Source organism: Apodemus sylvaticus, chromosome 15, assembly GCF_947179515.1.
Source record: "Apodemus sylvaticus chromosome 15, mApoSyl1.1, whole genome shotgun sequence".
NCBI lineage: Eukaryota > Metazoa > Chordata > Mammalia > Rodentia > Muridae > Apodemus > Apodemus sylvaticus.
Genome location: NC_067486.1, coordinates 75,270,803 through 75,296,617, shown reverse-complemented (window position 1 = coordinate 75,296,617; position 25,815 = coordinate 75,270,803). Strand labels below are relative to the sequence as shown.

Here is a 25,815-nt window from a genome sequence, read left to right as displayed (position 1 = left end):
ATTTCCTTGCTGATGCTGCTTCCTGGAAGCTAAGGAAGAACTCCATTTGAAAGGTAATACTGCTGGATCAATAATTATTCTACCTGGTTATCATGACACAGTAAACTACAAAGGAAAAGTATGATATTGTCTGCCCATTTCATAGTAAGACTCATTTCAGCCCCCATGTCCAAGGCAAAAGATAAGCCACATTTCAGCCATAAGCCACAAGGTCCTTTCGCACCTCTGTTCCATGCCTAGTCTGATCTTACACTCACATCAGTGATTTCTTAACAAATATTTCAGAAGTCTCCATTATGTGACACTGGGTGGAATGTGTAAGCTTGGGTTAATTCTTTTTTTTTTTTTTTTTTGGTTTTTCGAGACAGGGTTTCTCTGTGTAGCGCTGCCTGGATGACCTGGAGCTCACTCTGTACACCAGGCTGGCCTCAAACTCAGAAATCCGCCTGCCTCTGCCTCCAAGTGCTGGGATTAAAGATGTGCGCCACCACTACCTGGCAAGGGGTTAATTCATTTTAATTCATACATGAGGCATGTTCAGGTTGTATTATGTGTGTAGAAATGTGTTGGAATTGAAGTCTCCTCATTGTCAAGTTGTTGTGCATCTTGTCCAAATGCTATCTCATCAACTCAGAACTTCCTTTCCTTCCCTTTAACACTCTCTTCCCTCTTTGTGGGACACATGGAACTGTTTGAAAGAGCCTTATGGATTATCCTGTAAGCTTGCTGCTTGGCTCAAGGAAGCAATCAAGTGTCTTAACCTGATAGATTGCTTTTGTACTAATGTTCCTGTGCATAGAATTATCCATTCCCTTCATTTTCACTTCTGTTTTCTTTTTCTTCTTTTTCACCTATTCTTTCTTCCTTTGCTTCCTCCTCTTTTTCATTTTCTTCTTTTACTTCGACTTTTAATTCTTCTTTCTCCTCCTTGTCCTCCTCCTCCTTCCCTCCTCCCCTCCTCCTCCTCTCCTCCTCCTCTTTCTTCTTCTTCTTCTTCTTCTTCTTCTTCTTCTTCTTCTTCTTCTTCTTCTTCTTCTTCTTCTTCTTCTTCTTCTTCTTCTTCTTCTCCTCCTCCTCCTCCTCCTCCTCCTCCTCCTCCTCCTCCTCCTCCTTTGCCTTCTTCTTCTTTTCTTTGTATTTAGAACTGAACCCAGGTCTCCAAGTAGGGCTAGGGCCGTCAAGCACTCCACCACTGAATATTTTTAACCAATCCTCTTTTCTAAAGCAATTAATTCTGCCAGTAATAACCTATATCAGAATGATTTCTCTGACTATTGAACAGAAATCTTTTCTTTGGAAATGTATTGAAACAGCATCAATCACTCTGTAGCCTCCGCTGATCTGGAACTTAGAGCATTCATCTAGCCTCAGTGCCCCGGGTGATGAAATTATAGTCATGAACTGCCTTACCTAGTCTAAATCTGTTAACCAGAGCTTTCTTTTCCTATTTTCAGTCTAGAAGATAAAGCAGGAATGATGAATCCATCCCAGTGCTTCCTGCATAGGCAGACAGCTTCATCAAGTCCTAATTAATCTCTACGAACAATTGACTGAGGTGTAGCTGAAATTATAATTAGCTATTCCATCAGCATCTTCCTCCCCGAACCTGAGGATTCCAGTTCAATGACAGCAATTCCTGCTATGGTCTTGTTTACAGAGAATAGCCACTGTGGAGCTATTCAAGAACATTAGTATTCTCCCTCAGAAATGTGCTTCACATAGTGTTAAGGAAGAACTCTATGGATTTCTTTAGAGGATCTAGAACAGAAGATTTCACCGTGTGTGTCATTACTCCTTTGGGGGTCAAATATCCCTTTCATGTATGTGCCTGCCACCTAAAATCATACAAAAACACAGGTATTTACATTACAATTTATAAAAGTAGGACAATTACAGCTATGATGTAGAAACAAAAATAATTTCATGGTTTATAGTTATGTCAAGTTGGCAAGAAAACCAAACCAACCAACCAACCAACCAACCAACCAACCAACCAACTAACCAACCAACCAACCAACTAAAGACAGGGGAGCAAGTGAAGTGAGAGAGCAAGAGAGCAAGAACATCACATCACTAACATCACCAGACACAAGGAAATGCATGAATACAGTCAAGCAGCAAACACACACCCTGGGATCAGCAGATGCAGCCATAGCTAATCTAAGATGAGGTTGCATACTCTTATTCTGCACTGTTTCCAGACATATAGCACAAATCAGCTCCCAAAATACCCCCATACACAACCCTCCGTCTTCTATTGAAAGGAATTGGCAAAACATTGTAGTTATTTGGGGATCTTTTATTTCATATGAGTTCTACTTTAACTTAATTTTTTGAGGACTTGATCTGTGGTATAAGTTTAGAGATGAGGCAGAACTACATGTCAGACTAGCTATGACTGTGCCTGCTGGTCACAGGGTGCATTTGCAGCTTGGATAGATTTGTGCATTTCCTAGTGCCTGGCGTAGTTACAGGTATAATGCTCACTTACTAATTTTGGCTTGTTGTTCACTTACTACTTTTTTTGCCAACTTGACACAATTTAGAGACACCTGGGAAGTGAGTGTCTCTGTTAAAGAATTACCTCCTTCAGATAGGCCTGTAGGCAAATCTGTGGGGAGATGTACTTGATGAATGATAGATGTGAGAATACCTAGCCCACTGTGGATAGAGGCACCCTCGGTTGGTCATCCTGGACTGTCAGAAAAGAAGTTGGCATGCTGAACAATCCATGAGAAGCAAGCCAATAAGCAGCATTCCTCCATGGTATCTGTTTTGGTTCCTGCCTACAGTTACATGCCTTGTATTCTCTCAGTGATGAACTACGATGTGTAAGCTGAAATAAATGCTTTCCTCTGTCTAGTTGCTATTGGTCAGAATGTTTTATCACAGCAGCAGGAAAGCAAACTAGAGCACACACACACATACATTCATGTACGCATACACACACACATGAATATACATACACAAAACACATATATACGCATACATGCGTACAATTGCATTTATACATGTGCACACATATATATACCCAAACACATACACACATACACACTCACATTTATACAATCACACATATATACACTCTCTACACACACACACACTCAAGCTCACACATATACTCTATCTCCTTATTACTTATATCATTAGAAGCAGTTGGCTTCTAGATTTTAGCAGAACCAATAGTGTACTCTACTTTCCTATATTCTAGGCAATGAAGAACTTGATTACTTCCCTTCAAAAAGGCATCACAATGGCTCATTTATTGGGGTTGTTGTGTTGACAGAAGCAGCTGAACAGGAAGCAGCAATTGTTCTATCACTTGTTTCCTATAAGACACAGATATAAAGAAGTATCAAAAAGTAACAGTATGAGACCAGTGATTTGGGCCACAGCTATATAGATCTTCTAAGACTGTGACAGGTTGCTGCATTGCATTACTAAGAAAGAGCCACAATAACTATTGTTTCTTTAAGATTTGTGATATAGGTTCCTTATTTGGGTCTATTGCTTGAATTTTACTGACCAAGTTAAAAAGGCTGCCACACTTGCATTGAGCCTGGACCAGGAGAAGGATCGGTATGGATGAGGAGTGAGTGCTAGCATGAATCATGCTTTACCTGGATAGATTTGTCATTGCATTTCAGTAGATTTAATGGAGCTTGAGGTATCAGTGGCAAACAGAGATGCTGCATAGACCCTTGATGCAGGGTCTCTATGTGAATCTCTGGATAGATTCAAGGATTTTAAATAGGCATATTCCATATAGCTAGAGAACTATTTTCCATCGAGTAACAATTTTTGTCTTGCTGTTGGACTCTGGTAGAACATGAGCATTGAGCTTCATGTGGCCTAAGGTGCTATGCTATACTAGACACTACCTGACCCCTTTAACTCTAAAGGGCAAATGCGGCAGCATCCATCACCAGCTAGAGGAGGTGTGTACAAGATCATGCTTGGTGATCCAATAGGCACAAAAAAATTGCACTAGCTAATATCTGGAGAATTACTGTTTGTATTCCTACTGCATGTTTTTCTCTCTTAGCATCTAAGGTATGACCCCACCGGGAGATTCTGATGACCAAGGTTCTGAGTAGAAAAGCCATACACATGCTTTTGTAGCCTCACCCAAAAGTGGACACATGTGGCAATTATTTCTGTGACTCCTAAGAAATGGGCTAAAGGAGATTTCTAGTAGCCAAATAAGAGGAATGTCATTTCCATAATCTGTCTCAGGACCTCTATCTGTCTTATGAATGACGCAATGTGATGGTTAGAATAGTGATTAGACCCTAATACAGACAAGCATGCCTCAGAAAACCACCACAGAGTGATAGTTTCAGGCATGACTCTTAATTCTTCCATTCTACCTACATCAGATTGTTGCATAGCACAAATCAATTCATTTGAAACCTTATTTGTTGTTGTTTTCTTTATTTATTGAGACAGTGTCCCACATAGAAGCATATACTGGTCTTCAACTCACTGTGTAGCCTGTGATGGACTGGAATACAAGACAATACTCCTGCTCAGCTTCTCAAATGCTGGGATCACAGGCATGTGATACCACATCAATGTAAACAGGCATATTTTAAGAGGTGTAAAAACACTTAGAACTTCTTCAGATAAGCAGGGGGCGAAGCCCTAGGCTGGGATTATAGTTGTAACTGCCCAAACAATGCTGCAAAATTGGCCCTCCACCAAAGTATTAGCTCTCTCTTCCATAGGCAGGAAGTTAGGTAATCAAGAAACTTCCATCCCAAGAGAAAGCAGCAAGTTCACACCACCTAATACAGTGGAGAATGCCTCTGAATGTTCCTCTTGAGCTACACCATGCCTGCCACAGTTAAATAGATAACACGCAATACTTTCTGCTCTCTTCCTCAGAAATTCTCCTGGAGCAAGACCTGGGAAGAACATTTCCATTCTTCCTCTCCGTAGCAGTTTGAATAGTTTGTGGAGTATTTACTTCTGGCAACACATTAGGATCTCTACATTGTGTACGCCAATGAATTCTCAATTAGCTTTCTCAAATGTATAATATTAATGCCATCTCTATGACCCAGACATGAGAAAATAAAGCACCAAAACCGAAATAAAGAAAAATAAAATTATTAAAAAACTTGACAATGAAGGTATGGGACTTGGAAGGTAAGAAGACATTGGTTGAACTAAAAACATAATTTGGTACAGGATGTAGCCATAAGTATTCTAAGAATTATAAAGTCAAACTTTTTAATTTTTAAAGGAGGAAGAAAAACACTACAGAGAGTAAGACAAATAGGTTGGAATGACTATTCTAGAGAACTAACAGCCTGACTTAATGCTAAAGATAACTATTCTTGCTCCATAGATGGTGCATACCTATGTTTGCTCACATCCAATATCCAATATATGTATTTATGATACTAATTTGTGGATATTTTGTAGCAAGGTCTTTCCGTAGCCCATGCCCAATGTTTTGTGAAACCACTGTATTTTGTGGTGTGGTTTATATAAAACAGTGGCTTAACCTGGACCTTCTCCTTGATTTGAGAAAGCATAACATTTTGTTTCACAAAAGCTTATTTTCAGAGACATTGTTAGAGCTAACAGAAGACAAACATAGTAACAGTGGCACATGCCATAGATTCAGACAGGGATAACCTGATCAGGATGGCCAAATGGGTGATGTCTAGAGATCATGCTAGTAGAGTTTAGGAGTTTTAAACCACAGCAGTCTAGTTAGCAGAAACTTAAGTCCTGCAAACAGAAGAACACAGTGACCTGAAAGATATTCTGCACAGAAAAGCTATCTGGATGAGAAGAGAAGCTGAGGCACTTCTGGTCACCTACTCAGTGGACATGAGCCACAATCCATACAGACTAGTTGGCTGACTTTAGTGATTTTCTAGGTAGTAGATTAGTAGGCCATCTAAAAAGAAGAACTTAAATGGTAAATATTCATTGTTTTATTGTAGTTTGGATGTTAAATTCTTGCTCCCTTCCCCATGCTCATATGTATGCTTAAATACACTATCCCTAGTGGTTATGAACTTGAGGATTCTGACTAAAATAAGTGGATCACTGGGAGAGGAGCCTTCAGGGATAGATTATCTCTGCGTACTTTCTGTTTGTGATTTGCCTTCTTAGCCACACTAATATATTCAAGTTGCCAGTTGAGGTTGTTTGGAGTAACCCTCACTCACTGTTGTTGTGGATTTGGTTTAACTGGATTCCTCAAAATGTAAGATATTGAGTGTCCTTGCTCCTAGTTTGTTTCGACTGGTAAATATAGTTACCAGTGGCCAATGGCTGGGGAGGGAAACAGAAGTGGGACTTTAGAATTTACAGTCAAGGGACAGAGAGAGAAGAACGAGTGCAGGACAGGGAGAGAGCTAACATGTAAGAGTCAGGGATCATGGCCCATGAAGGCTGCAGACCTGGGTCAGAGGTAGCCAGGATGGAATATAGGTTTTAGTAAGTAAGAATTCAGGAATATTGGAGGGGAGAGTGGGTTAGCCATGTAGGAGTTTGGAAACTAACTGGTTCTAGGAGTGGTCAAACCATTGAGTTGATCAAGACATATTAAATATAAAGCTGCATGTATATGTCTTTCATTTTTGAATGCAGATCATTGGGTTGGGTAGTGAGGAACTCGCACTACCACCACCGGGCAATATAAGTATCATTAGCTGCCTACTGCAACGGCTGTTGGTGGGAATCACAAATTGATATGGCCACTGGAAATCACTACCACAATACTTCAAAAAAATTCAAAACCCAAAACCTAAAAGTAAATCTACCCTAGGAGCACTCCAACTATAACACTGCTTGGCATTTGCTGGAAGGACTCCGCATCCTACTCCACAGATGCTTGCAAAGCAGTGTCCATAGCCACTCTATTCACAACAGCCAGGAAATGGAAACCACCTAAATCAGCAGATGAGTGGACAACGAAAATACGGTTTGTCTTTCTGACTCTTGGTACGTGCATTTATCTGAAAAATTCATTTGTGTCACAGCTGAATAGTATTCCATGGTTCTAGAGAAGCTACAGAGGGAAGGAAGCAAGGAAACAGTTTTAGCCACTGATGAATCATGACAATGATCGGCCTGACAAGATATGGATAAATGTGTAAAACACTGGCCCCCACGTGTCAGTGGCAGTCATGAGCTGTCTAGTGGGACTTAAGACACAGTCAACACAAGGAAAAATCATGCCAGAACACCAGAAAATAGTTTATTTTAGATGGCTGCATAAACAAGGCTAGAAGAATACAAATACAAAAGACATGGTTACATGGAAGGAGGATGGTTTATGGGTTTCTACTCCCAGAAAAAGAACTACAAACAACTAATGATTTTTTTGGGAGATGAAAAATTAGCCTCTCCTGGTAATTTACCTTTTTTTTTTTTTTTTGGTAATCCAAATGCAGAGTAGCCAGCCTAGCAGCTACATACACACACAAAAAAAAAAAAAACAGCCTTAGCAGATTTTATCTAATATATATATATATATATATATTATATATATCTAATATATATCTAATAAATATATATATCTAATAAATATAAATATATATATATATATTGTGTGTGTGTGTGTGTGTGTGTGTGTGTGTGTATAACAGTAATAAAGAAAATGAGGCTATCAACTTGAGATTAGGGGAAAGGGAGTAGAAAGATGTTGAGGTTTTGTCTTATACCGTCTGTCCATTGTAATGTTATTTGTGAACCTGAGACCTGGAGTCTGCATATAGCTCCTGGGAACCTGCCCCCAAGTTAATTCTGATTGGTGAATGCAGGTGACGATAGCCAGTAGCTGGGTTGGGTTGGGGTTTTGAAGGCTTAGAGAGAGAGAGAGAACTATGAAGAGGGAGGAAAAGGAAGCCATTATGGAAGAAGAAAGCAGAGGAAGAGAAGAGGAGAAAAAGGAGGCTGTGGAAGGAGGAAGAGTATGAGCAGGAGGAAGGAGATGCAGGAGAGGAAAAGGAGAATCTCTATGGTATGACTGAGCCATAAAAATATGGTCATGTGAGCTTGCCATTTGGAGTTAAGAGCAGCTGAGATGGAGCATAGTAACTAGTAAGTAATAACTTGGGTTTATTGATTTAAAAAATGTAGATTCTAACAGGATGGCAGGTGGGCAGCTGCCCAACTGTTGTAGGGCATATTAAAAATATAAAGGCTGTGTATGCCTTTTAATCTGGGAACATAAATGGTCTAAGGCAGGGAAGAAGTCCAAGGCTGCTATTTTAAATATTTTATTACTACAGGAAGAGTGTTTTCCAATTCTATTTCAATTAAAAATAAAATTTGAAAAGTTATGAGGTTAGACAGTTGGTTAGCTCTAGGAAGGACTGACTAAAAGACTCCTCAGTATGGGATATAAGGAATACTAGTAGGAGTGTTCATGGACCTTACAACAGAATACAAGTTGCAGGTGGCAGAAGTCGTGTAATCAAGATTCAAAGATAGTGGATGTGTTTCTCCAGGTGAGCCTGCTCAGGGACCCGATGATAGGATGCAAAGGGAAATGGATGATACTGGTTTCCATCTGGATTGACTCCCATAAACTTCTGGGACATCCTCATTAGGGAAGCAGGATGAGAGTGCATTTATCTTTTATTCAGGGAACATTTTAACTTTAAGGACAAAATGTTATTACATCTAGTCATAATGAACTCAAGTTTAGAAAAAAGATGCACTTTGAAGAAGATCATCTTTTTTCCTGGAAGTGCATACTGAGGGGGAGACACAGGACTGAGACTACATGTGGAACACTGGCTCTGCACCCCCGGGTCACGACTCACTTCGGTGAATGTACCTTTCACAAGGGGTTGTCTATGATGATCTGAATATCACATTTTTACATTACAATTCATAACAGTAGCAAAATTACAATTTTGAAGTAACAACAAAAAACACTTTTGGTTGGGGTCACCATAACATGAGAAAGTGTATTAAAGGGTTGAAGCACTAGGAAGATTGAAAACCAATGCTGTAGAAGGACAAAGTTTCACATCTGCCATAGTTGGGAAAATTGCTGCTTATCTCGGCCCCCATGCTTTGTGTAAAATGTTCCTGCTTGTTTCTTTGTTTGTGCTACTCTGATTAAATGCTTGGGTGTTTATTCCACTATGTCCCACTTAATTTTTCTTTCTTCCAGAAACCTAAGATCCAAGTCTGCTGCAGTCATGGCCACTAATATATCAGTGAGCAGAGCTCTTGTCATTGAAGCTCACAGAGTTCACAACTGTGTAAAACAGATGATGACTTTTCTCCTCCAATTGTGTGCACAGGACCTTCCATATCAGCAAGATCATCTGTCTTCCAAGTTACAAAGACAATAACTTCAAAAGCATTAATACTAGTTGAAACTCCTAATGAGGTAATAACCTAGATGCCCAGCGATGAATGAATGGATAAAGCAAATGTGCTGTGTTTACATGAAATTATTCAGATGTTAAAAAGTGAAATCATGACATTTGCACATAATTGGAGGGACCTTTTAAATGATAAATCTGAAGGAGGCAAAACAGACCCAAAAAGACAAAGAATGCTCCTTCTCATATGTGGCTGCTTGCTTCAAATTTTTAGATATATATGGGAATACATTGCAATAGAACCTTTTGGGGGGTACAAGAAGCATCCAAAGTTTTTCATTCTGTGTTGTCGCTGGACACAGGGACTAGTAGTCACAAAATATGGCAGGTTTAGACTTAGGAATCAAAATTATTATGTTGTAATTAATTAAAATTGATAAAACTGCTTATGTCTAGAGGTCATCCTAATGAGCAGACTAGGTATGAAGAAAAGAGCTACTAATGGAACCCTGATGGCGCCAGTGCAGAGGAAATAATGGCATCTTTGATCCTTTCGAAGAATGTTTAAGAAAATACAAGCATTTTTGAATTGCCTGTTTTTGCTGTATTTCATCCCATATTTAAGAAAACCAAATGCTATGAACTTGTTTGTGTTCAAAACTTTTCAACCCAAATTTGCCATTCAATTCAATGTCATTTTCAAAGGCTTTTCTTATTCTTTAGGTTACTTTCATAGTTGAAGTAGGGCACTATTTCACTGTATGCATTGGATCATATCAGCATCATTTCTTGATTTCCTCACTGAGGGATTGGCTTAGTTTGTCTACATATTACACTTCTGTCCCTTTCCTTTTTTTTTTTGTTTTTTTTTTGTTTGTTTGTTTTTGTTTTTACGTTCAGGTTTGTTTGTATTCATTATAATGATATAATATGCTCTGATTTCTACTTTTTATCAACTTTATTTGCTGTCATTTCTCTCACTATGGTGATACATTCTAGGGATTTTCTTCTGTACTTAATATTTTTTGCTTTTTTTCTTAAATTTCTTATATTATCCAGACTGTAAATTACTCCCTTGTGTCTTGAAGTTACAATGTCTCCAGCTTGTTTTAGTGTGTCTGAGCTTGTAATCATCTGCTCATTTCCTTTAGTTTTCTTACTTATTTCCTATTATTATTATTATTATTATTATACAAGCATAATGATATCTTCTTGCCTATGTGAAATGTGCTGTGTTTCCAAGATTTAGAACACATTTTGGCTGTGCGCTGGTGGCGCATGCCTTTAATGCCAGCACTTGGGAGGCAGAGGCAGGTGGATTTCTGAGTTCGAGGCCAGCCTGGTCTACAGAGTGAGTTCCAGGATAGCCAGGGCTACACAGAGAAACCCTGTCTTGAAAAAAAAACAAAACAAACAAACAAACAAAAAAAGAACACATTTTGTTTTACTGTCAGTCTCCTAAAGATCCATAAGTTACCAACACATCTTTCTTTTTTTCTGGTGAAGGAGGCAGGATGCTGAGAAGTAGGATAAAGTGACCAAGGTCATATAAGGGAGGTGTTGGAAAGTTGAGTCAGGTCTATGTAATGATGACAAATTCCTCAGATATTGTTTCAGTACAATCTTCTTAACCATTTAGCTTTGCAAAAATACCATGGGTTAGGTTTCTTGTTTCATATTTACAATCCACACTGTGTGTTGTGGCAAAGAAATTTGAAGCTTGTGTGCTGTGACCACAGTTTCTTTCAAGGAACTCTAAAAATGCCTCCAAGGCATTAGGGTGCTTCATGAACCAAAGCTGACAAATGCTTTGCTACGGGTAAGGAGCTATCTGACATTAAGCTAACATTTACCAAGCATTTATGTGCTGGCATCTGAGCTAGAATATATTTCCTATGCATTATCTTGTTTATGATCCCAACAATGCTCTAAATATAATTAAATAGCTCAAGTTTCAATAATTTATCACTATGATTGGGATATGTCTTTCTCTAAAATGAGGGAGAATAATCTGAATATTGAACACGTTCAAAGTTAAAATGAGTTTGGTAAAATGAAAATTTAGATTATGTAGGTAGTTTGGGTTTGGGGCCCATAGGCAGAAAATGAACATCGCTTGGTGGGCAATGTGTTTGGGCTGTGCTCCTGAAACCAGCAGTTAAATTCCACCAGGTGGATTGATGTTAGGGAATATTGCTCCTGTATAAATATGAACAGATTGCCAATGATTTCTAAAATCAAGGAGCGCCAAGGAAGATGGCATTAGAACAGCTAAGTGTGGGCTCCAAATACATAAAGCTCATCTTGAAGTTTCCTGCCATTCCGAGACATCAGTGTCTGAGGTCAAGACACTAGATGTCCCTATGGTCAGTGTGAACCCATCACAATGGCATTTTGGGAAAAGGGAAACCTAAATTCCAGGGAACCTAGACCTGATATAATGTAGAGAGAGACATTTTTGTGAAAAATATTTTGAATTAAAACTAAAGCACAAAAGTGAATAGTTTCAAATGACAAAATTAATCTTACCAATTGCACATAATATAAACCTGATAAAAATTACAAAATACCAGAGAAAATAACACAAATTCTTAATTATTTAATGTAGCCCCTAAGCTTCAAACATACTCACTTTTTACTATGGAATGGATGATCATGTATTCATAGGATATTTTAAAGAAAAGAATCACCTTTCAAAAGTAAATTTTTCCACTTTTTAAAAGGAAGACTTATTTAACAAGTTTCACTTAGTACAAGACATCTAAATGAAATTCACAATACAAGGTAAGATTTAAATCAAAGTCTCAGAATTCCATACAAATAGCATGACCAAACTTCTAAAGTATTAGTCTCACATCTCAATATTGTCCTGGATCTTAAAAAAATAAATAAATAAAAAAAAACAGAAAGTGTACACTTACAAACCTTACAAGATATTAAACCAAAATCTAGAATTACCAAATAAGCCAAATGTTGTCACTTTGAATCATAGACACAGCTCCTGTATTTTATTTTCACAGTAAAGTATGTTTTCAACATGTATGTCAAGTTTTCAATGTATTGTTGTATAAGAGCATCATTTAATGTAAGTAAATCTGCTTTAAATTGAAAGATGCTTACTGCTTGAGAACACTCCTACAACATAAGTAACTTGAAGAAATCTGGAAGCGGAGATGACAATATTGAACTTGTTATTATATCCTAGATGATCAAGATTGCTGTACTTTAAGTTTGAAAACAATCATAATGTTCCCTTTACAGCAAGCACGAATCTGAAGTTTGTAATGCAAAACTGTTAAATTTTGTTCTTTTAAAAACAAAAGGAGAAAGAAGCTGACCAGTAGTGATCAGAAGCAATTGGATTTCCCAATTACCATCATATTGGGTATACTGGACATCCTTCCTACTCCTTCCAGTCCTATAAACGCAGCTTTTCATTCCTGTAGATGCTATTTGATGCTCCCTCTCTTCCTAAGTGAGGTTTGATTGATAGACACTTGCATTTTCCTGAAGAACTTAGTCATATCTCCTCATACTGCTCTTACCACCATAACCACTTCCATAATCACCACTCAGCTGCTGATTGGCAGGACCTCCATAACTAGACTGCTTGGATAAACCCATCCCTCCCATTATCTGGCTACCATAATCATTACTGCTTGCCTTTTCTGTAGAATTCAAAAAGAGCTCTTCCTCCACTCGTCCCTGCGGTAGAGCTCAAGGAGAGCTCCACATATCTGTGCTGCATATTTGCTTTATCTTTTTGCAATAGTTGCCACAACATCTTCATGAGTAGCAAACTCAACATCTGCCTCACTCGTAACTCTGCCACCAGGACCTATTTCAATTGTGCACTCTCATGGGGTTAAGAGGTGAGAAAAGAATAGTAAATATCACCCTCCGTGGCTCTGTATGGCAACCCCGTCATGTAGACACAGTGCCCTGTGGTGCTCTGGAAGCTGGATCCACCATCTCTGTATCTATGATCACACATTCCTGACAAACAGTGGCTTAGGTCTCTTCCAAATCTATCAGACTCAAAACCACATCTGTCGTTACAATCTCCAGTCATCATATCTACTATGGGCACCCATCTCATTCTTTCAAACCCAGGTCCTCTGCTGATACTATTATACCCTCTTCCAGGCCAGGGCCTATAATAGGGCCTGGACACTGCATCATCAGGAGCTTTCGAAGAGGACCGTAGTGGGTTTGGGCTTCAGCTCTGCTACTGTTGAATATTTCAATGTAGCTGTGCCCTATTCTGCCTCTGTGTTTCTTTCTGGTCCTTTCAGCTGTCTCCTGTGAAGCAAACTGCACAAAAGCTTCTCCTGTGCTTCACCCTGAAAGTCCCCTGGCAAAGTCACCCCATTCGACACAATTTCCAGCCCTGAAAAGAACTGAGCAAGTTCTTCCTTGTGACAGCCAAATGGGAGACCTCTGAGTCATATAAATCCATTATTGGCAGTATCAGGAATATTTGGACCTGTATACTTTAACACCCAAATCTTCTCAACACTGTCGGATTTGAATGCTTCAACATATCTGTGTCCCGTGGTCTTTCCTTAAAGCCAGTTTCACTTCATCTTCTGATTCAAGTTGGACAAATTTTTTACCACGTGGCCTGCCTTCTCTGGTGTAGACAAAACAAAAACCTGATGCCATTTTGAATTTTGCAATCAGAGAAGCACATCACTTCCTTGGCTGAGCAGGACCAGAGTAGGCCCCTGTCCTTCACCATGAACCCCGCCCCTGCCTTCTGTGCTCAGCATCATGGCCACTGACAGGCTCCTGGAGATGATCTTGGCTCAATACAATTTCAGTGTGACTTTTAGCCCTGATAGAGTTTCTTCCAGGAATCTAGTCAACAGATACTTTAAAAATACTTTAAAAATGTTTGCTGCAACAGTTCAATGAGACAGGAGTGGGGTGTTCTTCTTTCTTTCCTTAAATGGCTACAGAGAGACAATAGACGATCCGAATACTTCTCAAGTAAGTTTAGTTTTATCATGTGGAGGGAGCTTGTATTCCATGGTGGATGTGTGGAGGTCAGAGGACAATTTCATGGAGTTGGTTCTCTCCTTCCACCTCTATGTGGAATCTGGGATTGAGCTCAGATCTTTAGCTTTGAGGTAAGAGCCTTTGTTCACTGAACCATCTCTGTTGCCCTACAACACCATTTTCTATGAAGTTAAATAATGTTTTCTTAGTTGACTGAGGTGCATTTTTGTAGAATTTTTATTGATAGATCAGATATGTTTTACTCATTTCATAATTCATAGTGGCAATATTTTTGTAGATTTACAAAATTCCTTTTGAATTCAAGAAAACATAAAATTTCCTTGACACACACTATTCACATTTTGAAAGAATGTTCAGAGGATACCGCCTGATTTTATGAATTTTCAGTCTTGTGTTTCTCCCATTCTCTTCTCTGTGCCGCATGCCCTGGGGACATGTCTTTCTCTACAATATCCAAGCATTGGTCCTGCCCTGCCTTTGCAATTCAGTACTGGTTGGTAGTAGAGATATTTTTGGAGGTTGTCTTTGGTTTCAGAGTCCTGGACAAGAGATTGAGATGCATATTTCACATAACAAAGCAGACCTGGCCTCCAGGTTTTCCCAGCATCCCTTAGTCCTTACATGGTATACCCTGCCCCCAACCATGAGCTTTACAGCCCAGGGGTTGGACTGCACTTCCTGCAGAAGTTCCTCCCTACATGATGCAGACATTTTTGTCTCTCTTTCTCTCTCCTCTCCTCTTCTTTCTCTGTGGCATGCCCCTTCTTTGTTTTTCTCTCCCTTACCACCATTTTCCTCATGGTGACTTCCCTTGGGGCCAGTGAACTTGCCCATCCTAGAGCAGCTTCTAAGTAAACCTGCTTGAATTGGCTCATTTTACCTGCAGTGGAGAAATAACCTATCAGTCTTAAGTTGTTGCAATCAATTGGTTTACTCTTCACCAAAGTCACTGGCAGCCATGTTATTTTGTTCTACTTCACTCCGACCAAATGCGAACCCACCCAGTTGCCCTGAACCATTCTCACACATGTTATCATCAGCTGAAGGAAAGATTAAGGGTGGGGGCACAACTGGGCAAGAACCACAGTTTTAACCACCAGCTGTTAAAGTATCTTACTGTTTAAAATTCAAGAAAAGGAATGGATAGATTGTTACATTCTCTGAGAGGGTCCCAGAAGGAACCTTGAGGGGATATCTTTTGGAACTTTTATTATCATTCCAGTAAAATCCACTGAGTACAGGAAGGACTAATAAATTAAGAGTGGAAGACAGTAATTCTAGTCCAGACTTTCCCTCTAACTTGCTATGTGAGCCTTGGGCAAGTTAGTTACCTTCTGACCCCTGGTTATTACTTTTAAAATTGTTTTGAAAAGATAACCCCCAAAGGGCTTCTACCTCTGACACTGATTTCCATTACAGTACTGGCCACAATTACAAAATCTTTCCCAGATCAGGACCTCCGATTTGTACCAGCTTGGCACACAGCCATCTGCATTGTTTTGGGAGCAGCCCTTTAAGAGTGCAGTCAAAAAGCAATTTTAAGGTAGACTAGAATAGTCTTCCTATGGCATTCTGTCCCTTTGGCATCCTAATGACCTCTTTGGATGTCTCTAAATGATTGACAAGGAACATAACTTCCACAATGATCACACCCGTGGTGCCCAGCAGCTGGAAAGCTTAACCCAAACCTGACACAGCTTCCTATGTTGGGCTGGGCATCCATTTAACCAAAGCATTCAAGAACAAGACTTGACAGCTATGCACTTTGGATCCTGGAAGGGATTCTAGAATAGAGAGGGTAGGAGTCTGATGAAAACACTCCTCTTGACTCTTTTTTTTTTTTTTCAATGAGTTGAGGTCTCAAGGATCATGTCCTAACCAAGAAGGAATATTAACAGTGAAGGAGTTACAGGGATCTTGAATGCTAGATGAAATATTTCTTAGTGGGCAGTGCTACCCACTTTTAATTGCCAATGCTGCTTGTTGTAGACTTCCTATAGACATCTCATGACTTGTCTGGCCCACTGGGCTAAGCTTTCTCTACTTTCGTCACTTTCACAGTCATTCCTTAGAAAGCCATCAACTTTGTCTGTTCCTAACTTTCCTCAGCTACATTCCTCTTTTGCAGGTCTGTCTGTCTGACCAAGATCCCTTGGCTTGAATGGAGTGCTGTAGCTAAGAGTTAACTGACATTCACAGCTGGGTGGCTGGATTCAGACACAGAGTACATTCTAAAATAGAACTCGGCCACAGCGGGCATGGAAATCTGCCCTGCTCAGTGCTGCCAGGGAATGCAGCACTGAAGCTTGGATTTTTCACGCCTCAAACTCATTAAACTCCCAGCCTGAATTTCACAGATCGCATCCCTCCAGAGTCTTTGGCTTCCTTTCTTTAAACACAACTCCCCCACCCCCCTTATCCTTGGGTGGCTTAATCAGTTCTTTAGCAATTTATTATTGACATTACTGTTCATCCAGATTCCTCCAAGTGCCAAGGTTGGGGCAGTGGGGAGCAGTTATATCTTCCTATGGAAGAATGAGTGCTATATTAGAGTTACTGGGTGACCAATATGTGGAGTTCGGTGGATCCTAGAAATCCTGTAGTCCTTTAGGGTGGTCCTTTAGTGTGGATTAAAAAAAGGGCCAAAGTTTACACTGTAGTCTGGGTCATAGGCAAGAAATTGACTCCATACTTTGTATTTATTTCTTTGAAGTAATGGTTCCTTTTTTCCCCTTTTCTTTTCTTTTTATTGGTTATTTTTTTAATTTAATTTCAAATATTATCTCCCTTAGTCGTTTCCCCCCTGCAGTCCCTCTATCCCATTCCCCCTCCCCTGCTTCTACGAGGGTGCTTCCCCACACCCACCCACCCACTTTTGCCTCCTTCCTTTGGCATTCCCCTACCCTCGGGGCATCAATCATCGTTCACTGGACTAAGGGCCTCTCCTCTGATTGATAAAGATTCTCTTTTTTTTTGAGAGGAAATACACACACACACACACACACACACACACACACATATATATATATATATTTACTTATTTATGTTTTACTACACATTCTCTTTTATTCAAAACTGAACATCAGTGAATACATACCATGCGCATCCTTTTGGGTCTGGGTTACTTCGCTTAAAATAATCCATGCATTTGACATTCATGTTGCATTTGTTTTTAGCCAGTTGCCTCTAATTTTTTATTGATTTTCAGAGCAATTTTGGTCCAAATGATAAAGAAATGGCTCTTCAACCTTAATATATTTGTTGATTATCCAGAGCTCCATGTACAAAAATCAGAGTTTATAACTAGATACATGGATACATGAACATGTGAGCAGATGCTATCTCTGGTAGAGTAGCTGAGTGAGAGAAGAAACAAGAAAATACTTGGCTTAGGTGGCATTTCAGTAAACAAGGGGTACAACAACTGCCTTACTATTTCTACGCTGTGACCCCAGAATGTGGAAGACTTGGGTTCTTATTTTTAAAGTATGGTATTATAGATTGAAGGAAGAGGATGGGTGGCTAATTTGATTGCGTAGTCCATCTAAGTGTTTAAGCAAGGTAGCAATCAATTGGCTCTAAAGGATCAGAAATACTTTTCCATGCACAGAATGGATACTACTCATCCAAACAGAAAGACCAGAGTGTACCTAGCATGGAAGGGAAGAGGGAACCGACTGTAGGTTGCTCACTGATGCTACACTGTTTGGCTTGCAGCAGAGAGCAGTGCTAAACTCTTATCTGAATGATGGGATTCTTAGCCTGTGACTACATTTCTTAGTGTGGATTTCCCTATAATGAGAAAATGCAAACAAAAGTCTCGGATCGGAGGATGTCTGTTCTTCCTCCATTTTACCATAAAGATGTCTCAAGATCTTTCCACTGGCTGACATTTGGGTCCAGGCTTTGTCCATTGCTCTCTGTCTGTCTGTGTCTGTGTCTGTGTCTGTGTCTGTGTCTGTGTCTGTGTCTGTGTCTGTGTCTGTCTGTGTCTGTCTCTCCCTCTCCCTCTCCCTCTCCCTTTCCCTCTCCACCCCCCTTTCTCTTTCTCTCTTTCTTTATTTCCTGACTCTGAGCTTCAGTTTATCTATATGCCTCATTTAAGGTGCATGGGGAACTTACAGTGACATAATGCCCAGACAGGTCTTAGTTTTACTGCATGGCCTTTGAGGAGCCAAGGAGAAAGTGTCAGATCCCCTGGGACTAGAGTTACAGATGACTGTGAACTACTATGTGGGTGCAAACAAATCCAAGTCATCTGGAAAAGCAGTCAATGAGCCCTCTCCCCAGTCCCTAGGTGGCAGGAACTTGAAGGTAGTCATAGCAGTTGACTAGCTGGGTTGCATATGTTGTTTGTGCTTCCATAAGGACCAAGGCATTTAATTACATTGAAGAGGAACAATTATTCTGCCTGATGGATGTTATGAGATATGGAACTTAAAACTATAACTGAAGGGGCTTAAAAGGGGAGAGTATAGGGGGTTAGGAGAGTGGCTCAGCGGCGTGGGGGAAGGTGTCCAGGCAGGCTCTTGCCTGGGCACCTCTGTCCCTGAGGGACCACACACACACAGGCATAGTATAGAATAGAGTTTATTCAGAGTAGGGGATGGGAGTTAGTGGTATAGAGAGGCAGAGAGAGAGAGAGAGAGAGAGAGAGAGAGAGAGAGAGAGAGAGAGTAATGGAGTGGAGGCTGGCCATGACCACGTGGAGGGGGGAAGAGCACAAGGGGCAGAGAGGTGAGAGAATGTGGTAGAGCAGAGAGCAAAAAGAGAGAAGAGGGGCAAGTAGCCCCTCTTATAGTGGGCCAGATCTCTGCGGTGGTGCATACCTGGCTATTGCCAGGTAGGTGTGGGGTGGAGCTTAGACAAAACATCAACAATAACAGTTCTAGCTGAACCAAGACAGCTTGTCATCCTTTCTGTGTGGTCACAGTAGAGATTCTGCAGGAAGCACCTCTAGAATTAAATCTTACTTTTGCCATTAGTGTGTATATAAACTTCAACAAGTTACCCTAAAGTTCAGTTTCTGTATTTGTATTTTAAAGATGGTTATAAGTATAGTAGTTGTAATTGTGTTCTAATTTTTTTAGGAATATTAAGTAAGTTATTGTAGCTAGTATTAGCTATTGCTACTAGTATAATATATCAAACATTTCTTACCTTCATGAACTTAACTCCAACTTCTGTAATCACGTTTATAATGCTTTGTTAGAAAGGGTTATAATTATTTTCTACTTATGTGCTTATATACTTATATACTATCTTCAGAGGAGTTAAAGTGAAATAGGACTGTCTTTCCTCCACTTGATACCCTATGCTTGTCCTGACCTTACATTTTTAAAGTTATTATTATTTTGCATTGCTTGAAAAATTGGATGCCATGCAAACCTGTAATTGAATTTTTTTAGAAAGCACAAAGTTTATACTAATTCATATCTACATTATTATTATTCATGAACTTGATATGAGTTAGAACTACATGGGTAGAGGAAATACCAGGTTATGCTATAGACAAATCTGGGGGGATGGGGGGGGTCACATCTTCTTGATTAATGAATGATGTGGGAGGCCCAGCCCACTCATGGAGGTGCCACCCTTAGCAGGTAGTCATGGGCTGTATATATAAAAAAAACAAGCACAAACAAAAACAACAAAGTTTAACCACATTAACAAAAGCAATCTTTGCAAGCTAAAACCATCATTCCTCTGTCTCTGCTTAAGTTCCTGCTTCTAGGTTCCTGCTTTAACTTCCTGCCTTGACTCCCTATAATGATTGACTGTGAAGCAGAAGTTTAAGTTGAATTAAACCCTTTCTTTCCCATGTTGTTTTGGTCAAGGTGTGCTATCCAAGCGACACAGAAGCAAGCTAAGGTAGTCTTAGTCCTAAGGTCCACCTCTGCTGTTCAGGGCAGTGTATAAAGTAAACTCTGGGTTCTGTCCCAGGCACACCTCTGCATAGTGCTCAAAGCCTTTGCTTCCCTTGCTCTTGATTTCTAATCCTTTAAATGAAGAGGGTGGGAAACACAGTCCCCAGGGCCTTGTGCATGAGTGGCAGCTCATCTCGATTGCATGCATTTTATTCTTTTCTGCTCCCCCCCCCCACTAGCTCAGGAAATAGAAGAGAGGGTCTGAAGCAGTTCTTCGTGTATCTAAATCTCTCCTACACTAAAGCTCAAAGTTCTGAAGTTTCACACAAAGGGTAGTTTAGGCTATGCCTTCTCTAATTATGGCCCATTAAGGCCCCAGATCCCTCCTGTCTGCTGAATGCTATTTAAAATTCTCCTTTGGCAGTGCCTTAGCCTAGGATGCAGCTACTGCACCCACTGGCTTGGTTCTGTTGATGTTTATGTTGAGAAAGCAGATAATCCTCCCCGCAGTGACATGCTGATTGAAGCAAGTAAAAGCCGAATAGGGTTTTAGAATTCTAATTGCTGACAGATTCATAATGGCGAGGGAGGCCTGGTGTCTGCTTGGCTGGCCCTTTTGCTCAGAGCAAAGTGTGAAGTCAAAGAGTATATTGTTCCTGGTATGAAATTTCTCAGCTCCGGAGGAGGGATTCCTTTCTGAATGGAGGCATGGGGGTGGGGTGGGGTGGAGGATGGGGTGAAAGCATCCACAGAGCTTTAAAGTAAGAGGGACAGGACAGTCAAGAAATGGGAAGAAAGTCTAGGGTCGGGAGACCTGAGATAATTCCAGAGAGGGTTGGTCTATGTTGTGGAGGACCCCATACTCGACCTCTCTGACTCTGTTAGTAAGTATATACTACTAACAATGTTTATAATGTTGTGTTTCTTTGGCTTTCTGCATCTTTCTGGGAAGCATATTATACTGTCCTACAAAGCCAGAGTACTTTTCAGCTACCAACACACTGGCAGTAAGGGCAAGCACAAGTATGGAATGATAAAAAACAGTTCACGAGAATTCATAAACACACGTACAATACTAGCTGTTGATGGCGTACTAAAGATGAGTGTGAGCTAGAGCACGGCAAAGCTATTCTCCAGGAACTGTATCATTTTATTTATTTTACAATTTTCAAGCTAACTACGATGATATAGGAACAGTTTTAAATTCCAGATGGTAGCAAACAGGCTTTAGGATAATCACCTTTTGCAATTCTACTTTCCTAAGTTTAAAAGTGAGGTAGACTGATATTGCCTCCCTGCCTCCAAAGCCTAGGATTTTTGTGGCTTTGCTTTTTTTATTCATAAGAAGTGTATTTATTCATAAGAAGTGATCCTGAAGTTCCTCTAATGTTCCAGTCGATTTCTGGTAAAAATAATAACAGGAATGGTTAAATGGTAGAGCAGGCTAAATTTATATGAAATCAGCAAGTCACATGCCAAACTTTCCCAACAAATGTAGTACTTATGCTCCCTTCCAATGAGTAGCGTTCCCCACAGATACATGCTCTTATATAGATACTTTATAAATCTAATGTTTCAGAATCACCTCCAACAAGTTTTTTGACTTAGTAAAAGTACCTATCTTTTTTTATTAAGAAGAAAGTAATAATTACTTGGGAGAAAAAAAAATAATGTGAAGTATACTTTGGGGACTGGATGATCTAATTTTGCTCTATCTACTCCATCATGCTTCCTACCTGAGTCACTTTGACCAATGAGCTTGAAACTCTCTGGGGGCTCTAGTTTGCTTATTCTTGAAACCACTGGATGAAACTTGGTGAATCTTTAGAACTCATTTGGAAGTCAGCAACAAAACAAAGCAAAGCAAAGCAAAGCAAAACAAAACAAAACAAAACAAAACAAAACAAAACAAAACAAAACAAAACAAAACAAATGCATTACTTTGCAGGAGAGTCAGTCTAGGAGAGTTGCTGAGATAGCGAAGACCTAAGGATGAACCTGCAGGGATGACAGTGCTAACAGTGACTAGATAAGAACTGGCCAGGCCTCAGGAGGCCCAGTAGCCAAAGGTCACAGCATGGCTTCATATCCTTTCTTCGAATTCTTCTCAGTTCTCTTTAGCCTGACCCATATCTACTGTTGCGGACTGTCTGCCCTGCTCTGCTAAGCTATCCCTCTATTCAGAATACTAACTAGTCTTTTGACACTCTGGTTACTCCAGTAACTAACTTCCTGGTATTTTATGCAGTATTCTAAATGAGTTTCAGCTCCAGCTTTTATTGTTGCAGTCATTACATTTGTCATCAATAGTACCTCAGAAAGAAACTTCCAAAACAAAACAAAACAAAACAAAACATTGGTGTTGAAAATTCTCGGCAACGTGTAACTTCAGGTATTTAACAAATAATCCTTTAACTAATCCCTTTAGGATTCTGGTTCCGGTTGGGCTTTCTCACTCACTCCTTGTTATTATAGACAGCACTCACAGAGCCTTTCTCCACTTGAGGTAAAATGTGGAACACGTCTTTTGGTAAAGAAACTTTCATTCCGAATTCTAATTAAGTTGTGGCCCTGCATTACCCTCCTCTCAGACAACTGGACTTTTTCGGAATTCTCTTCTAAATTTATTCTAGTTGTCTCACAGCAAGATAGAGAGGAGCTTCAGGCACATTGTGAGCTAATAAATTGACAGTTTCTAGATTAAAGCAAATACAGAGACAATGATTAAAGAGTCTCCACTCTAGTAAAGTGAATAATAAGCACTCAGAGATTGTCTTTGGATAAAGATACCTGGGGGCATCTTTCAAAGTCCACTGAGTGGCCCGGCTGGGGCTCTTCATGAAGAACATACCAGCAATCATTTACTCTCCATACTTTTGAAGGAGACAAGAGACTGAAGCCATTATTCAGGCTTGCCAAGACTTTAAACCCACGGTTCCAAGAAGTCTAAGAATTCTGAAGCTGAGACCACTGGCTTATGTTGGCAGAATGAAAAGCTGGTCGAAATATTGATAGTTCCCAGGCAACCAGAGGGCAGCAAGACAGGTTGTGTCTCTCCCCACCTGACACTGAGTTTTAGCAATTCTGGCTTTCTTTCTGTAACAGGGTGCTGTGAAAGTCAACAAAGGGAACTGTTGTCCACTTCCAACCCACTAAACATAGTTAGCCACATTTTCACAGGAGACCTGATGCCAGGTTTTAACACCTACATGTTCACAGCTGTTGATTTTTCTTCAATGCAATGCCTCGCCCTGATCAGCTTGGAGTGTAACTGACAGAGGAAAACAGCTTAGATTATTGTTTCTGTTGATGGGCCATAAAGAAGTCAAAGCCTGATGATAGTGACATGTGCTTTCTTCTGCGGTGACAGTGGGTGTTTATGGAAGTCTCTGGAACCTGGGAAACAGGACTGGAGGGGGAAAAGTAGAGGAGGAAGATTTAGAAATACACCTTCCATGACCACATTCCATTTCAGTAAATTGTATTTAACTCTGGTCTTTGCCGTTCATGTTAGAAGAGCTGGGTGACTAGGCTGAATGGTTTTGACTTTAAAGCTAATAAAGGCATTCATGTATCTATCCCTCCTCATCTGAAGGCAAGGAAACTTGGAAGTGGAGGGAGGACAAGGTGACCCAGTCACAAGGATCGCTGTTAGAAATCGAAATTGATTTATTTTTACACTGTGTGGACCATGCTCAATTTCAGCTCTGGAGTCAAACTCTCAAAATGCTTTGGGTTTAAGTTCTAACTTCTCTCTTTAACACTTAATGTTTACTGGGCTTGGTGGCTCAAGCCTTCCTTTAGTCTCATCTCTCAGGAGGCAGTGGCAGGAAGAGCTTCAAGAGTGGGAAGCAGGCCTGCACTACATAGTCAAACCTTGTTCCAAAGAAACATAACAAAATCCCTTGCATATCCTCATCCATCTTACCAATTTCCATTTCCTTGTCTCCCAGAGCAAAGGAAACCTTCTTTACAAGATGGGGTTAAGGATTAAATGAAATCATACCAGTAATGAACTTGCCTCAGGCATGAATGAGTGTGCTCTAGTGCAAGGCTGTTAGCTATTGCTGTAGTGGTCATGGTTATGTCAGCAGCTAGCTTTGTGTACAGCCAGTCAAAATATTGTGGTCCCCAGGTAAGAAAGAGTTATTCTGTGGTAACAAGAAAGAGGCAAAACTGTTCCTATCACTCAGAGTCATGGTTAAGGAAAGACCTTTAGAGACTATATTGCTTTCAGGCAGGGTACGCTGCATTCCTTCAGTTTGGGATACTACTGAGAAGATATTAGTGGTAGATGCGTACAGTCCTTCCCAGACCCTTCCTCACGTTCTCTCCCTCAGGATCCAACTGCTTTCCTTTGGCTTTATTTGCCCTACGCTAGTTTTCTGAGTGACTCATGTTCTTTCTTGTGTTAGAATGTTACACTTACTCACTCTGTCAGGCAAATGTCTCCTCTAACCCCATTTCAGTTAATTCTACACACACACACACACACACACACACACACACACACACACACACACAAATGTTCAACTGATTAAAAAAAAATCTAAGGTAGCCCCAGGTCAACCTGCATTTAGATTTTTCATGTTTAGTCAGTACTCAGCTTGCACTTCCTCGCTCCTTGGAATGTTCCCAGCTTATCTAGACACAGGCTTTATAGTCAGGAACTCTCTATTCTTTCATAGTTTGATTCGGTTTCCAAAGAATATCTTCCAATCACAGCTTTCCATAGATAGCTATCTAAGTAGATGGATGATTTCTCCCTAACTGACGAAAATGAAAACTTGCATTCTGAATCAGAAAGCAGGAGCCTCAGTACCTAGAAGTAGGCCTACAAGTCAGTGTGCCTACCTCCTTCCACAAAAAAATAAAAAATAAAAAACTTGATCAGGGAGGCAATGGTTTCTCAATAAATTCTTCCAAACTTCTGATGTCCCAGGACCAGAGCTTAGGAAAGGCGCTTGTCCTAGGGGAGGCCTGGAACATCTGCGATTAGGGTAAGAGAAGGAGCGTGGTGATTAGGCCTTTGCACTGAGCAAGGGGTGGGAAGCAGTCTGATTCCTGTCTCTCTGGGTAATCCTCCCTTCCATTTTCTCATGATTGCCTACACTAGGATCTCTTAATCGCTCAGTGGGCTTAGAGTCTGATCCCTTGAATGTATAATTATCTCCATTATTCCAAACAAAAGGAGACGCGTGCCAGCCAGGACAAAATAAAAAATAAAAATGTAGCCTACAGCAGAAAACTAACCCCAACTCTTTCCCTTGTCCACAATCTCTAAGGCTTCTCTAGAGTCCGCATCATATGAAATATCCCTGAGTCACAGGATGATATAGTGGCAGGATGACAATACGGGGAAATAGCACAGTTCTCCAAGCAAAATACCCACTGTTCGGTTCAGATGACACAGAGGGCACACCACATCTCCTTCCCTGTCACACAGCAGGGCGTATGCTTGGATGAAGTGAACCAGCCACAGCATCTGTCAGAGGTTGCTGTCTCCTGTCCTTAGGGGATATATTGATTGACCACTTGTTTTCCTGGAAGCCTTTGAATAGAGACTGTGGTTCTGGTAGCATAGTCACTGGCTGATACCTTGTAATCCCTGGGGCTTT

The 25,815-nt window shown here is 40.3% G+C and overlaps 1 pseudogene; it reads right to left on the bottom strand.

Annotated features, from left to right (window-relative positions):
• Positions 1–12,779: 12,779 nt before the first annotated feature.
• Positions 12,780–14,083, bottom strand: LOC127665663 (heterogeneous nuclear ribonucleoprotein H2-like; annotated as a pseudogene).
• Positions 14,084–25,815: the final 11,732 nt, after the last annotated feature.